Source organism: Saccopteryx leptura, chromosome 8, assembly GCF_036850995.1.
Source record: "Saccopteryx leptura isolate mSacLep1 chromosome 8, mSacLep1_pri_phased_curated, whole genome shotgun sequence".
NCBI classification, from domain to species: domain Eukaryota; kingdom Metazoa; phylum Chordata; class Mammalia; order Chiroptera; family Emballonuridae; genus Saccopteryx; species Saccopteryx leptura.
The window spans coordinates 25,668,114-25,684,615 of record NC_089510.1 but is presented as its reverse complement, the minus strand read 5'-3'; positions in this window follow the sequence as shown (position 1 = coordinate 25,684,615).

Below are 16,502 nucleotides of genomic sequence, written 5' to 3'. Positions count from 1 at the left end.
ATGTATATACAAATATGTTTATAGTTTATAGTTTTAGAGACAAATATGTAGTTATATATTTATGTATTTTTAATATATAAATAGAAAGACTAAAAAACAAAGGTAAGAAAACCTATAGTTAATTATTTGATACGATGTGACTCATCTGTGAACTATCAGGTAAAGACCAGTAATTATTGTTCAGTAATGCAATAAAATGGTGAGTTGGTAATACTAGCTTGTTTTAAAAGACAATTTTATTTAAAAATCAAAGTTAAATAAATATATTAGTGAAATGATACTATGTGTGGGGAAGTATAGAAGTCATCTGGTCTAACCCAATATCTAAAAGAATTCTTATAATTACTCTTTTTTGTAAATTTTGTCTTTTACAGTCCAAAGCAAATGAATTAATCGCAAAACATTCTGTAACCCATAAGGAGGCTATTAAATGCCTGAAGACAGTAGAACAAGTCTACTCTTTTCATATCACCGTGTCCTCCAGTTTCATTGCTAATATCTGGTAATGTTGAAAAAAATAAGAGAATAGAAAGTATCCATTTACACTTTTATTTATCACAATCTCTGGAGGTGAAGTAAAGTCTATACATTATTAAAATTTTGATAAATATTGTGTCATAGCAGGATCCAGATACAGAGAATGGTAAAATCCAGATTCTGGGAGTTCTTTGAAGCTTTATTACTACACAAATCTCATCACACCTGCTTGATTAATCATCACACCTAAATTTTGATGAGTCTTAAAACACTTTAAGTATTAATTTCTTATCTGTGGAAAAAAATGATACAAAATTAGAGGACGTTTATGAAACTTTCTAGGAAAGAAATCCCAGGGATATAGATCTGATTTAAAATGCACGAACAATTTTTTAAAGGAGAAGCTCTCACTGTTTAAATGGCGGTATATTGTAATTCTGAGTGAGATCCTAAACAAAAGTTGAGCCTAGGAGTTATACTTCCTGTATCACCCTGGTTAGGTTTATACAGTCTCATCTAAATATGCAAATAAATGTGGTCATGTGACTCACTTAAAGGTTATAGTTTATGCCACTCTCATGACTGCAGATTTTATTGACAATTTTGGTAAAAATAAAATTTCTTTTTGGTAACATTTGGATGTATTGGGTTTTTTTTTGTTGTTGTTTTTGTTTTGTATTTTTCTTAAGTTGGAAACAGGGAGGCAGTCAGACAGACTCTTGCATGCGCCCGACCGGGATCCACCCGGCATGCACACCAGGGGGTGATTCTCTGCCCATTTGGGGCATTGCTCCATTGCAACCAGAGCCATTCTAGCACCTGAGGCAGAGGCCATAGAGCCATCCTCAGTGCCTGGACCAACTTTGCTCCAATAGAGCCTTGTCTGTGGGAGGGGAAGAGAGAGATAGAGAGGAAGGAGAGGGGCAGGGGTGGAGAAGCAGATGGGTGCTTCTCCTGTGTGCCCTGGCCAGGAATTGAACCTGGGACTCCCACATGCCAGGCCAACACTCTACCACTGAGCCAACTGGCCAGGGCCTTGGATGTATTGTTTTATTGTACTTTCCTTTCTATTAGTATAAACTATGAAATTCACACCGTTACACATAACTATTTTTCAAATCTAAGATTTTTTATTTCTGTATTCTTCTTTATGTGTGAATTTAATTTTCTCTCTTTCTAAGGGCAATAGAGTGTTTTTAACAACGTGGTTTTAAAATTATAATTATAGTCCCAGATAATACTTTTAATCATCTCAATCACATATCATGATTGCTGGGAAAAGCATAAAATCAATATTTACATTAGAAAACCCTGAAAGTATTGATAGTATTCATACTGTGAATATAGACATTTGAAAGAAACCTAAAAATACAAATTTATTTTCATAATACAAAGTATCACTTCTCAATTCATATTTTGCAACTATTCTAAAATAATTATTTTATTTCTAAATTAAATATTTTATTAATAAGAAAAAATTAAAATCTTAAAATAAATTTCTTTGACCAAAACATTAAAGTTAATTAAAAGCATCTCCAAAACATCACTTAGACTTTCAAATGATTTTACTTTAACAATTTCCAAAGTTTTCAATCCTTATATAAGGTTCAAAAGTTTTCAGTATTTTGCATAGACTATTCTTCTAAGATCACAATTTTCATGATTGAAATAATGTCATTTGTGATATTTAAAAGGGGATATATTTTATTCAGGAGGATATGACTTGCTACTTCTTAACTTTTGGTGCCCATTATAATCAGACTTACTGGTGCCGCCATTTATAAAATATTTATAAACCTAAAAAGCATAATCTGAAAGACTAGTACAAGAAATTGGCATTTGAAAATTTTCTACCTAGTTATTAACCCCTTAAATGAAATTTGAATAAGATAATGACCAAGAAAAAAGGTAATATGATTTCTCTAAACTACGTTTAATTAATAATATTTACCAGTAAGTTAGTTATTGAACAACAAAATGGTACAATAAACTGAAAAAATATTTTTATAAAAATCTTAATAAAGATAGAAATTTAGGATTAAAACATTTTAATGAAAAATTTCATATTTTAAAGGCTTTATAATTATAGAAAATTATATAAAAATTATATACATTAAGCATTATATAATGTCTCTTAATATATGTTAAACAATTATATATAAAATATATTATGTGATATATAATATATAGTATTGTTAATAAAATACTAGCACATATTCTAACATTTAATCCAGTAACTTGTTTCAAATAGCATAAAATAAGACTTAAATTTATGTTTAAATTTGAATTTTTGTTCATTTGCTACTTATAGTGTTATTTATTGCTAAACCAGTGATAATTGAATTGCACTTAGGTGATGTTACTTTCTTAATAAAAATATGTATCCAATTGTTTTCCTCTTTTGATGTTGTAAATAAAATTTCTACCAAATTGTTCATGCATAGTTTGAGGTAAATATTGTTTTTTTTCAAAACATTTTCTATGAAATAGAATTAATAATGTCAGAAAATGTGTTTTTTTGTTGTGATGGTATATTTGTGTATGTGATTTGGATTTAACAGCTCTGAATATAAGGCCCCTGAAAGTGCAATATTATACAGGCAACTAATTACACTTGTCTTTTCATGTTTTCAAAAGTATAATACAATTGTTGCTTGTTATTATTCTATTTTTTAGATTGTTCTTATTGCCCTTATAAAAATTAATAAAAAGGTTTTATAGGTAAATGGTTTTGTATATTTTTAAGAGATCAATGCTGCAATTTTCTAAGTAATCTCTTTCTCATGACATTACAAATTCATTTCTCAGTTAAAACTGCATTTAAAAAACTATAAGCGCAATTATTTTTTATTCTTAGATTTAACAGACATTTCTACATCTTTTTCAGATATGTAATTAATTTTGGAAATAGCTCTTTTCCATGGGTCTTTAAATAGCTCTGGGATATAAAGATCTATCAGGTCTGTCTGCCTAATTCTCTCACCTAATCTCACTTAAATAATTTCTGAATATGGATTTTTGGATATGTTTAAACAAAAAATATTATTTAAACTTTAAATTATAAGTTTAACATCTTGTTATGGATTTAAATATTTTATTCAGAACTTTCAAAATTACAGGTAGTATCTAGAATTGAGATATTGTTTTATCCAACACAATAATCCAAATAACAAGAATAAAGATATTTTATTTTTGACTTCACTAATATTATCTGTTAGTTTGCCACTTAATATCGAATCATTTATAAACACATCTATTTACAGAATTAGTAACTGCTGATTTACCTCTTCTGATAACAATGAATGAATTAATCTGAAAAAATCCTGAGTTCAAAGTCTGTACTTTCTAGTTAAGATGGCTTAGTTTATTAAAGGAATGGTGGTGTGCGTCAGGTCCCTGTGATGAAATCGAGCTTTGCTTGCATTAGGCAATAAGCAAATCATATCAAGGGGCCAAATCAAAATAGCTGGACCAAGAATTACATAACATCTATGAATCAAGTCAATAAAAACAAAAAATGTTTATCTGAGTTTGCATTAAAGACTAAAAGGTGGTGTTTTGAATAAGTTGTTAAATTGCTGGAATGTATAAAGGCATTATGAGGAAACAGGTATAGGGACAGCTCATGGCAGGGAAACCTTTGTTGATAGTGTAGCTGAAAGCTTCTTTATAAGTAGGGGAAAAAATGTGAAGAACCTTAACTTGATTTAGAAATAGACAAAGTTATAATTTCATATAGAGTGCCCATTATAGATTATAGATACATATTGTGCCAAAGGAAGACCAATGCTAAACTCAGTCCATAACCAGAAAAGACTCTTCAAAAACTTTCCATAATTTCTTCTTGAAACACAATTATGAATTTTAGAGGAGATTATGTTCAGGGTGTGATGTATTTAATTCTAAACTTAATTCTCCAAGGTGAATTTAAATAACAAATAGTTACACAGATCTAAAAGTAGAAGATGGAGGCTTATGTGGAGATCTTTTTAAAGATTATTCATTTACCATTTATACAATGCTGTCAACAACATTCAACACTTAACTTTGAATTAGCAGATCAGAAAAAAAAACTGAAAAAAATTTAAGTATTTTACCTTCAAAATGAATTATTACAGCTCTATACAGAACCAAAATGCCTAGAAATATTTAATTATATATATTTAAAAATTGCAACTGAATGCTAGTTCCAAAATCAAACTTATTTGTAGTCATAAAAAATCCTGGAATATAAGTAAATTTAGTTTAAAAAAACAATTTAATACAAAAGGAAAAAACTATAATTACATAATTTAAACATACTTCTTTCCTTTAGTATTTTATTTCACTAAGTTAAATTTAAGTAGACTTTGAATTTATAATCTTTTTGTAGAGTGCAGTACATTTTAAAATAAACTACCTTTTTAAAAGACAATTTGCTTTAAATTTAATCAAAATAATAAATATATTTGTACTATTTTAATGTAATTATGTTAACTATTACAACATGATATGAGATATATTAATAATAAAAAACTATTTATTATTAGCAATAACTATATTATTTTCAGTAAATGTGCCTATAAAGGAATTAATCAAAATGATAATTACCAACATTTTACATTAACAAAATGAATATTTATGACATAAAATTAAAAAAGAAATTCCCCCAAATATAAAGTAAATTATCTCTATCTTACAAACTAATAAAGGAAAATGACTTTTAAATCACTCTAAGCTCTTAAATTGCTTCTCAGTGTCCACTTCACAAATTACATTTTAAGTTCATTATCACTAAGACATATTTTCTGCTAATTGCAATATTCACATCTAGAAAATAGCTTCTTAAAATTTATGATAGAAACTATTTGGTGAGTTACTGTGAATATTTTACTAACAGAGAATATAAAGCTAATGGTTTTAAAGAAATGTAATTTCTATATAGAAGTTTTGATGATATTTATGTAATAAAACTTTAATTTAGAGGGTTCTTAATAAAACTTATTTTTTTACTTTTCAGGATTTAACATATTTTCTTTGCCTTACAATTGAGAATAGTAAACCATATTATCTAAAAACTGGTTTACTGTTTCTAAACTAATTAATTAATGTTAAAACTTTCTCTAATTGTCAAACCTTATATTTTAGTTTTAGAATAATATTGTTTATAAAAATAATGTAGCATTATTAAATATTAAGTTAATATATGATATCTTATGTGAGTTCCTAAAAACAAAACAAACTATTTTTTTCCAATTATACTCTAAACAAACATGGAAATACCATTAAAATTTATTATAGTAGCATAATCTGTATATTTTAGACAGAAAAAAGTAATATTATTGTAACAACATTTCATTTATTTTATAATCTGATACATTTATGAGAAGCAAAAGAATCTCACATACTTGTGGCCCTCGTAGTGTAATATTAAGAAAACAATTGTAAGCTTCCTCAAAACGCCTTGTTGATGATTTGCTATCTTTATTATATGCGGCTTAAGTGTCTGTTTGTCGCCGATAGCTTATTGGTTGCTTGCATAACTGTGCTAGCCAATGGGGTGAAGTTGCCACGGCTGAACACAAATTGAGCGGGTCAGGGGGAAGGTGAACATTTGTTTGCATTGGCAATCATCTGCTTTTGAAACAATTTAAGGCTGAACGCAAATTGAGCGTGTCAGGGGGAAGGTGAACATTTGTTTGCATTGGTAATCATCTGTTTTACATAAAAACTACGTCTTAACATAATTTCTTTTAAGAATGCCTCCTAGAAAATACAGCACTGAAGAGGAGAAAAAAGAAGGAGCTAAAGCTGCACAAAAACGGCTTTCTCGACAAAAAGAAACCACTGAGCAGAGAAAGACAAGGTTTGCTTCAGTCGCAGAGCAAATGCGTCTTTCTCGGCAAAATCAGACTGATGAGCATAGAGAAACAAGGCTTGCCTCAGATGCAAAACAAAAAAGCCTGTTTCGACAAAATGAGTCCCTTGAACAAAGGCAGGAGAGAAATGCAAAAAAAACGACAGAGTAATGCTGACTGAAACGCAAAAAGGATTAAAACAGTTTCAAATGGAGAAACTTTAATTTTTGAGCATTCCTCTGGTGACATGAATATTAAATGTGAACACTGTCAGTCCTTAAACTTCAAGTTAGAAACTAATCGATTTGACCGTGGCAAGAAAGGATTTTTCTCAATGTTGCAACTATGACCATCAATAAGTCTCAGGGCCAAACGCTTAAGCATGTTGGCATTTTTTTACCAGAGCCTGCATTTGGACACGGTCAACTTTATGTTGCCTGTTCAAGAGTTTGTGAAAGAACGGACGTAAAATTAAAAATAATTGATGGTCCTCTGCAAGGCGAGATTAAAAATGATGGAAAGATCTACACAAGAAATGTTGTGTACAAAGAGATCTTTGACATGTGAATTAACATTTTATTCTTTAAATCACCTTTATTTATTGAACTAGCGGTGGCTCTTAAGAAATGTACCACCAGTAGTTTCCTTCATTGCACTCTATTTTAAGCAATTAAGCAAGTAGAAGGGGGAAACCCCATGGGGCAGTAAGCAAAGGGGCGTCCTCACCACCTGCCCTGGGTAATTCAGTTTGAATTAGCAGATGCCTTTGCACAAATCATTTTAATTACAATTTATAATATCTAGAACAGTGGTCATTTCATATGACCACCGGGCTTTCTAGTAGTATATAAAAATTCTCTATAAGCCTGGCTTGGTTGGCTCAGTGGTAGAGTGTTGGCCTGGTGTGCAGGAGTCTCGGGTTCAATTCCCAGCCACGGCACACAGGAGGAGCGCCCATCTGCTTCTCTACCCCTCCACCTCTCCTTCCTCTCTGTCTCTCTCTTCCCCTCCTGTAGCCATGGCTCCTTGGAGCAAAGTTGGCCGGGGCACTGAGGATGGCTCTATGACAGCGGTTCTCAACCTGTGGGTTGTGACCCTGGCAGGGGTCAAACAACCAAAACACAGGAGTCGCCTAAAGCCATTGGAAATACATATTTTATTTTAAAATGTATTGTATAATAAATATGTATTTTCCGATGGCTTTAGGCGACCCCTGTGTTTTGGTCGTTGGACCCCTGCCGGGGTCGCAGCCCACAGGTTGAGAACCACTGCTCTATGACCTCTGCCTAAGGTGCTAGAATGGCTCTGGTTGCAACAGAGCAACGCCCAAGATGGGCAGAGCATTGCCCCCTAGTGGGCATGCCGGGTGGATCCTGGTAAGGTACATGTGGGAATCTGTCTGACTGCCTCCCCGTTTCCAACTTCAGAAAAATACAAAAGAAAAAATTTTCTATAGATTTATGTGGTGTCATTCAATATAATGTTTTGTTTTCTCTAAAAGAGTTTGTCTGCTGCTTACCAGCATCCTGAATACATGTACTTGAAAGTTATTACTTGAAGGGTGGGTATTGATCAAATTTTAATCTTTAACCTTAAATATAAATACATCAAAATTAAGATTGTTTTTCAATTGAATTATGTCATAGACTAAATTAATAAATAGATGATTAAATAAGAGAAGACATTATCAATGTCTAAAACCAACAAGGAATTAATTTCTAAACTATACAAAGAACTGTTGAAAATCAACAGGAAAAATAAATCACGCTAAAAGGAAAATTATACAGGATATTAGTATGATATTTTTAAAAGCAAAAGTAAGAATGCTGGCCTAACCTGTGGTGGCACAGTGGGATAAATCGTCAACCTGGAACACTGAGGTTGCCGGTTCGAAACCTTGGGCTTGCCTGGTCAAGGCACATATGGGAGTTAATGCTTTCTGCTCCTCCCCCTTCTCTCTCTCTCTCCCCTCTCTCTAAAGATCAATAAATAAAATTTAAAAAAAGTAAGAATGCTGACAGGATATCCCAAGTCATTGTTGTCATGAATTGAATAGTGGTTTTCAAAAATAAATTTTCATGCCCTAACACCTGGAACCTGTGAATGTCACCTTATTAGGAAAAAGAGTCACTAAAGATATAAATAAATTAAGGATCTTCTGACTAGATCATCTTGGATAATCTGGGTGGCCCCGAAATCCATGAATAAGAGGTAGATGAACAGAGTAACTTCTTCACACAGCTGTGACCAGAGCAATTGTTTTGTAAAAGTAATAAAAAGGCTTATGAAATTACTACTTACTGACATCATCTAAAACTAATGAGTTAAACAGATTTACCCATGAGAAAGATTTTTTATTAGTTTAGAAAAAAGAGCCCTTTTGAATACTTTATATAATTTGAACTAAAGAAGTTAGTATCATCTGAATTTATGCAATGTTCAGTATTTGCCTTAGTATTTTCGAGACCTTCCTTGAGAAAACTAATTATTTATAAACAATTTTAGGTTTGGTGAAAAATATGCCTATTCTTCTTCATATTTTAAACAAAAATGTATTCAAGTAGATAAAATTTTCAACTAAAAAGCAAATTGGAATGTAGAGAAAAGATATAGATTCCTGAGATGTAAGGAACAAACTTCTTAGCATTTTTTTTAAGTGAGAGGAGGGGAGCTAGTGAGATAGACTCTCTGTGCACCCCAACCGGGATCCACCCAGTAACCCCTATCTGGGGGCCAATGCTCTAATCAACCTAGCTATTTTTAGCACCTGAAGATGACAGAAAAATTTAGCCATCTTCAGGGGTCAGGCGGATGCAATAAATGAGCCACTGGCTGTGAAAGTGGAAGAGGGAGAGAAGGGGGAGAGGAATGAGGAGAAAAGCAGATGGTCACTTCTCATGTTTACCCTGACGGGAATCGAACCCGGGATAATCATATGCTGGGCTGACGCTCCATCCACTGATTAAACTGGCCAGGGCTTTTTAGCCTAATTAGAAAAACAATATAATCTGGTTTTACAGAAATGCCAGTGTAACCATAATCCCTTGCTTCGTTGCTAATTTTTGATGGGACAGACACATGACAACCAAATAATTGAGTCAGATAGCTATTTAGTTAGACTCTTTTGTACAAATCCTGGTTTTGCTATTCAGAAGATTAAAACCCTGTGTATATGTATCAGTTTATCATTTCTAATATAAGAGTAATAAAAGTATTTACTTCTGAATGTAGCTTTGAGAGGAGAAAAGAAGAAATGCCATGTCTGGCACGACGTAAGTGTCCTGCAAATGTTACTGTTGTTATCTAATCACCCAAGGATTCACTGAATTTAACCATAAAAATAAACCTCTGAATTCAACTCCCAGAAATAGGATCCCAACTATTTAGGAAGCCACCCTTTAACTAAATCTAAGATTTTGATTATATCCAGTTATTTTATAAAAAAGTTCTCATTAAATTTTACTCATTTGAACTAATATCACATTTTTTTAGCCTTTCAAAATATCAGTGACTATCAGTTTATAGAGAATAAGATCATCCTAATGTTTTGTAGTAAGTTATTATATCATAGATTTCAGCACATTTTTCCCTTTTTATTGTATTTGATAATTAACCAATGAGACAGAACAAAGTGTGAATCTATGGCATTTATTTACACATGGTAAGCTATTAAAGTCATGAGGCTGAAAGCCCAAATCTATCAAATGACTGGAGTGTGAATTAGACTTTGCATGCCTGGGCTGACAGGTCTAAGTGAATTATGAGATGCAACTCATAAAATCAAATTAACATATCTGGAAATATTTGAAAATAATAAAGTGAATTGATGTCAGCAAAACCTGTAGCTGAAGATTGTGTGACTTGAACAGTGTTATTAAAATGAAAATTCAGAATTCTTGTTGTGGACATAAGCAACCGATTTTTGTTCACTTGTTTTTGTTAGAATTTATTACTTGTTTAGTTTTATGTGAGATTTGTTGTTAATATAGATAATTAACACATAATGTGAAATAGTTAAACTTTGCAAATCGGGAGTCCACAGTACTGCTATGTTTACTGTTTTCATTGCATGGTTTAAATTTATGTAAGTCTTTTTGGAAATTTTTATGAGTGCCTACCTTGAGTCAACATTATTCCATCATACACCAATAATTCTCAGATGTATAGATAATAATAATTCCATATGTACTATTGTACATTAGTGTTATATGTACTATAAATATATCTGTATTAATACTATATGTATATTATATAAATTTTCCCATCTTTTGGTTTTTTTTCTAGGATTTAAGGATGATTTCAGCTAGTCCACATTTTCATACAGTCCAAGGCTCATGATGATATTATCACAAATAAAAATACATACAAAATTTAGACAAGATTTTTATGAAGTATTTAAGAAGTTATTTGAATAAATATAAATTGCATTTCTCAAGTGAATTAACCTCATCTTTCTAATTTTTTTTTTTTTTGATAGAGAGAGAGTTAGAGAGAGGGACAGATAGGGACAAACAGACAGGAAAGGAGAAAGATGAGAAGCATCAATTCTTTGTTGCAGCTCCTTAGTTGTTCAGTGATTACTTTCTCATATGTGCCTTGACCGGGGGCTATAGAAGAGCAAGTGACACTTTGCTCAAGCCAGTGATCTTTGGGCTCAAGCCAGCGACCATGGGGTCATGTCTATGATCCCACGCTCAAACCAGCAACTCCTCGCTCAAGCTGGTGAGCTTTCGCTCAAGCTGGATGAGCCCACACTCATTCTGGCGTCCTCAGGGTTTTGAACCTGGGTCCTCTGTGTCCCAGTCTTATGCTCTATCCACTGCACCACTGCCTGAGCAGGTCTTACACAATTTTCAAAGTAATAATCACAAACATTTAAAAAAAATATTTATCTTCATAATATATAGGAATCAGCACTGTTCAACAGTTCTACAAATATCCTTTAGAAAATTTCCCTTGTATTAATATGTTATGATTATAGAAACTAAGAATTTGTTCTTAGTACAATATTGTTTGCTAAAGTTTAAAAGTTATTTAGAATTCAGTTATTTGGATGAATTATTACACTAATATCATTTTTTCCTGGATATAATACAGAGTTACACATTGCATTTATTTAAGTTTATTTATTCCCTTTTTATTAAATTTATTAGGGTGAAACTTAACTATATAAAATTACACAAGTTTCAGGTGATTAATTCAACAACACATCATCTGTACACAGGATTGTATACTCATCTCCCCTGCCAATCAAGTCTCCGCCCATCACAATTTACCCCTCTTATAGGTTCCTCCACTTCCCCTCTACAATCACCACACTGTTGTCTCTGTTCATGGCCTTTTTTCTCCCTTTTTTTTTCTGTTTTGTTTAAACTATCCTTCCCCACTCCCCAACAGTTAGTTCATTTTGTCCATTAGATTCTACAGATGAGTAAAGTCATATGGTGCTTGTCTTTCAATGACTGGCGTATTTCACTTAGCTTAATGCTCTCCAGGTCTGTCCAGGGTGTCTGTAAAGGGTAAGATTTCCTTGTATGCATTTAAATAGGTCTTCTTTGTTTCATCCAACCTGGATAGTTCTTTAGAGTTAAATTGATGTATGGAACATATAAAAATAATACAGTAAATAATAAAGATTGAGACAACTATGGTAAAATGTTTATATTTGTTTTCCACAACATTTAATTAAGATTTGTAGCTGAATTCTTTTTTGGACGCTCCTTTAAAAAATAACATTTTCCAATTTTATATTTTATTATACAAGGTTAGTGCTAGCATAGAAATTACTTTTACAATGTATATTTGTACAATGTATATAATATTGTCTATTTTATAATGTTAATATTATTATAGAGAGATTTTACTGATTTTTGTGATTTAATTGTGTAGTATTAGGACCACTTGTTTGAATTTATTACATTATCAATGGTTTTGAAAATGATAATATTTGGTCAGTAGGCATCTTTATTTTGTTCTTTAATGGAAATGCCTCCTATGTTTGATTATTATATTAATATTGAGCATTGGTCTAAGGCACATGATTTTTACTGTGTTATAGATATTTTTTCTTCCATAATTAAAGTTTAATAATTAATTTTACTGGAATTTTCTGTTCCCTAATTAACTTTACAATATGTATTTTTAACATTTATTGCAATAATCATATTCTCCCTTTTGATTTACTAATGTCCTTAGTATAAATACATTTTAAGTCATGAACAATTATTCTTTTGCTGAAATATAAAGGATTATTCTATGTTTTATTATTTTTAAATATTCTCATAAATTTAAATTTCTGTTATTTCTTAAGATTTTTTTTCTATAGAACTTGTTCTACTTTTTGTTGCTCTCTCAGCCTAAATACCATACAATTATCTGTTGTCTCTTCATTCTATTCATATTATCTCTTGTTTGTTTTTAATTTCTTAGCTTTTCCTTTACATTAATAGGTAACTCTTCTTTGTCTTCTCACTGATACTAATTTTAGAGAAGTAATTCTAATCTTCAACATCTAAGTTATGCCTCTCAATTATAAATTTTAGTTTTATAGCTGTTTAATCATGATTTTTCCTTTAATATAATATTATGACAAAACTGGCTTTATATTTAGTAAGCAATCAGGAATAATTTTCTTTAGTAAATGGATTGGACAATAGAACATATATTATTTTTTGAAGTGTACTTTTTCTACTCATATTTCTTCTAGCATTTCTCTATATATATTCTGAGTTCCAATTTGTTTTGTTCTTTTCTCCTTACTTACTCTTGATTCAAATGATATAGTTCCAGTCTAGAGGGTGATATCTGGTGACTTGATAATCCAACCTCCTTAACCATAAAGTTTGCATTTGTGTGTGAAAAAAGGTTTTAAGTTCACACTGGATCTTAGGATGTTTTGAACAGCTCTCAAAACTTTTAAAATCCCCAGTGATTAACAATTTTAAACCTACTACCAATCTACTCTCTGAGATAATATTTTCTAATAACTAAATTGAAAAAGTTTTCATTTCATGAGTAACCAGGATATGATGAACACACATTGGCAATGTGTAAAACTATTCAAAAATTTTGCTGCCACTGTCTCATAATATTATAGCATTAGATGAACATAGTGACTGCTCCTCGTGTCAGGCAGAGATTATAGAAGATTGTGATATTTCTAATATGTAAAAAAATGTTTTAATTACTTAGACATTGCATAACTGACAAAATAGCAATAATCATGAAATCAAATTATACTCTGTTTCTAACCGTAGATAAGTCTACTGATTCAATATTATAAAGGTATTATTTTCAAAACATTTGTCAAATTATGTAATACAGCAAATGCTAAACAGAATTCTCACCATCAAACTGATAAATATTTGCCAAATTGAGAGTTTCTCTCTTGTTTTTTATTCTGTATGTTTTCTAAGTACATTTGGTTTTCTTTTCCTATGCTTATAAACTATCATCACCTCTCCCTTATTTTATAAACTAATTGTTATTTGGTTATTTTTCTATTATGATTTATAAGAACTATTTCTATAGTGGAAATAAAAAAACAAATGGACAAACAGAATACTTAACTATTTTTTTGTCAAATGTGCTGCATAAACTGTTACTTTTTTTGTCTTTTGACTTTGGTTATGGTCTTTCACGCATATAGAACATTTTATTCATGTAAATTGCAAAAGCTATACAATAGTGTTTTTAAATTTTGTGATCATGATTAGAATAACTTTTCTTATCTTAAAATAAACTATATATTTCTTCTAGTTATCATAATGATTCATTTTTGTAATATTTAAATGTTGATTCATCTGAAATGGAAAACTACAGAAGAAGTAGGCTATACTGAATATATTACTCAGAGTGGACAATTTTATTTTTTGTACCATACTTCTAGTATCTTTAGTTGGTTTGTTTTCAGTATTTTTATTTGTCCACTGAAAAGTACTTGTTATCTGAATTTTATTATCTAGGCTCAAACTCTGCAGTAAATGTAAATATTTTTTTGTCCTATTCTTCTATTCCTAAAACATCAACATGAAATAATTGTAGTGAAATACACACTAACCCAGATATTAGAAAATCCAGGTTTTAGTTTTAAACCTACTACTTACTATTTGTTGGACCTTTAGCCAATTTCTTATTCTGTTCAATTTAGAGTTTGTGCACCTTATTAGAAATAAGCCTCTTCCAAACTGAGACAGGACAATGACTCTTTAAAAGTATACTTATTCTATTGTATCTCAGAAAGCACCAATAAGTAGAAAATTGGCTTCTAGACTAGAGCTATTGTTTGAGTCCAGCTTCCCAGGGAAATTGACCTTGTCTTGCTACAATTGATAACAGAAACTCATTTGTTTCAAAAGCTGGACAATATCGGCCACTCAATCCCTGCATTATTGGTTTTTGGTTTGTTCTCTTGAAGGATTTCTCTTGCTTCTGACATTCACATTGCTATAAATTGCCAATTTCACTTTTTACTAATCTCTCCATTGCACGCTGAACTTGAGCAGAATAGTTGAAGTTCTTAAACAACTAAAAGAACATTTGGGGCCTCATGTGTTATCATTTGCATTGACCATAGACAGGTGTGTTCCATTTCTTTCAGCTGACCAAATGGCCTTCATTTTGGAAAATCAGGCCTTCTGCTCCAAGTTTTCTTCAAGCTTTCCTTGTATTTGTGTACTTATTTATATGCAAAAGTAGAGATTGGAGTACATAATTTTTAAACTTTCCTTGGCTCTGATAGTATATAATTTTATAAATCTATATGTGAATCAGTGTCTCTAATTTTTTTTAAAAGACTCATAGACTTTTACCTAATGCAATTATTATTTAATTTTATCTTTAAAGAACATGGCCCACCTTAGGCATTTCTCTCTTACAGAACAAAAGGGATAATTTTTTAACCACAGGCCTTGCATTCTTCTAAATTTCATTGTCTTTATTGATAATTTGACCAATTCTGTGTTAAGTAAATTAACCCTTTAGGAGTAAGTTGAGTGAAAAATCTCATTGTTAGTATCCTTGGATATAAAACTTATTGAAAGACATTATGTAATTTTAAGGCAGTTGTAGTGTTTTAATGATCAATAATTAAATTATTCTTATTCTTTTATTTGATATAGTGTCCCCAATTTCTTTTTCTTCCGTCTTAATCTAAAGCATTCTAAATATTCTTTCATTATTCTATTTTCTTTATCAGTTTGCTGAAAATTCAAATCACTCTTTTTTTTTTTTTTCTTTAAATGAGAAGCGGGGAAGCGGAGAGACAGACTCCTGCATGTGTCTGACGGGGATACACCCAGCAAGGCCCCTAGGTGGAAATGCTCTGCCTATCTGGGGAATTGCTCTGTTGCAAATGTAGTCTTTTTAACACCTGAGGTGCGGCCATGGTGCCATACTCAACGCCTGAGCCAACTTGTTCCAGTTGAGCCTTGGTTGCCGGAGGGGAAGGGAGAGATAGAGAGAAGAGAAAGGAGTAAGGGTGGAGAACCAAATGGTTGCTTCTACTGTGTGTCCTGACGGGGAATTGGCGTGGGATGTCCACACGCCAGCCCCATGCTCTACCTAGCCTGAGCCAAATGGCTAGGGCCTCACCTCATTTTTTCTCATTGCAATACAATTAAATATAAACTTCTCATAGTTCAAAAAGAAAAAATATATATCATTTGAAATCAGCCAAATGTTTGAAGTTTTACTATTTTATATATCAAAGTCTTCTGAGGTTGTTGATATTTGTTTTGTGACTGATGTTAGACAAAACACGGTATCAGTTCATTGCAGAATAGTAGGTCTCTAGTAACTTAGATGTTGAAAAAATAAAAGCAAAGACATAAAAAGAGAAAATTTGAAAGAGGAAAAAGAAGTAGAGGAAGAGAAGAGGACAGAAATACTGGACGATACTTTAAAATTTTAGAGTAGAACCTGACCAGGCGGTGGCGCAGTGTGTAGAGGGTCGGATTGGGACACGGAGGACCCAGGTTGGAAACCCCGAGGTCATCAGCTTGAGTGCAGGGTCATCTGGTTTAAGCAAGGCTCACCAGCTTGAGCCCAAGGTCGCTGGCCTGAGCAAAGGGTTACTCAATCTGCTGTAGCCTCCGGTCAAGGCACATATGAGAAAGCAATTAATGAACAACTAAGGTACCACAATGAAGAATTGATGCTTCTCATCTCTCTTCATTCATGTCTGTCTGT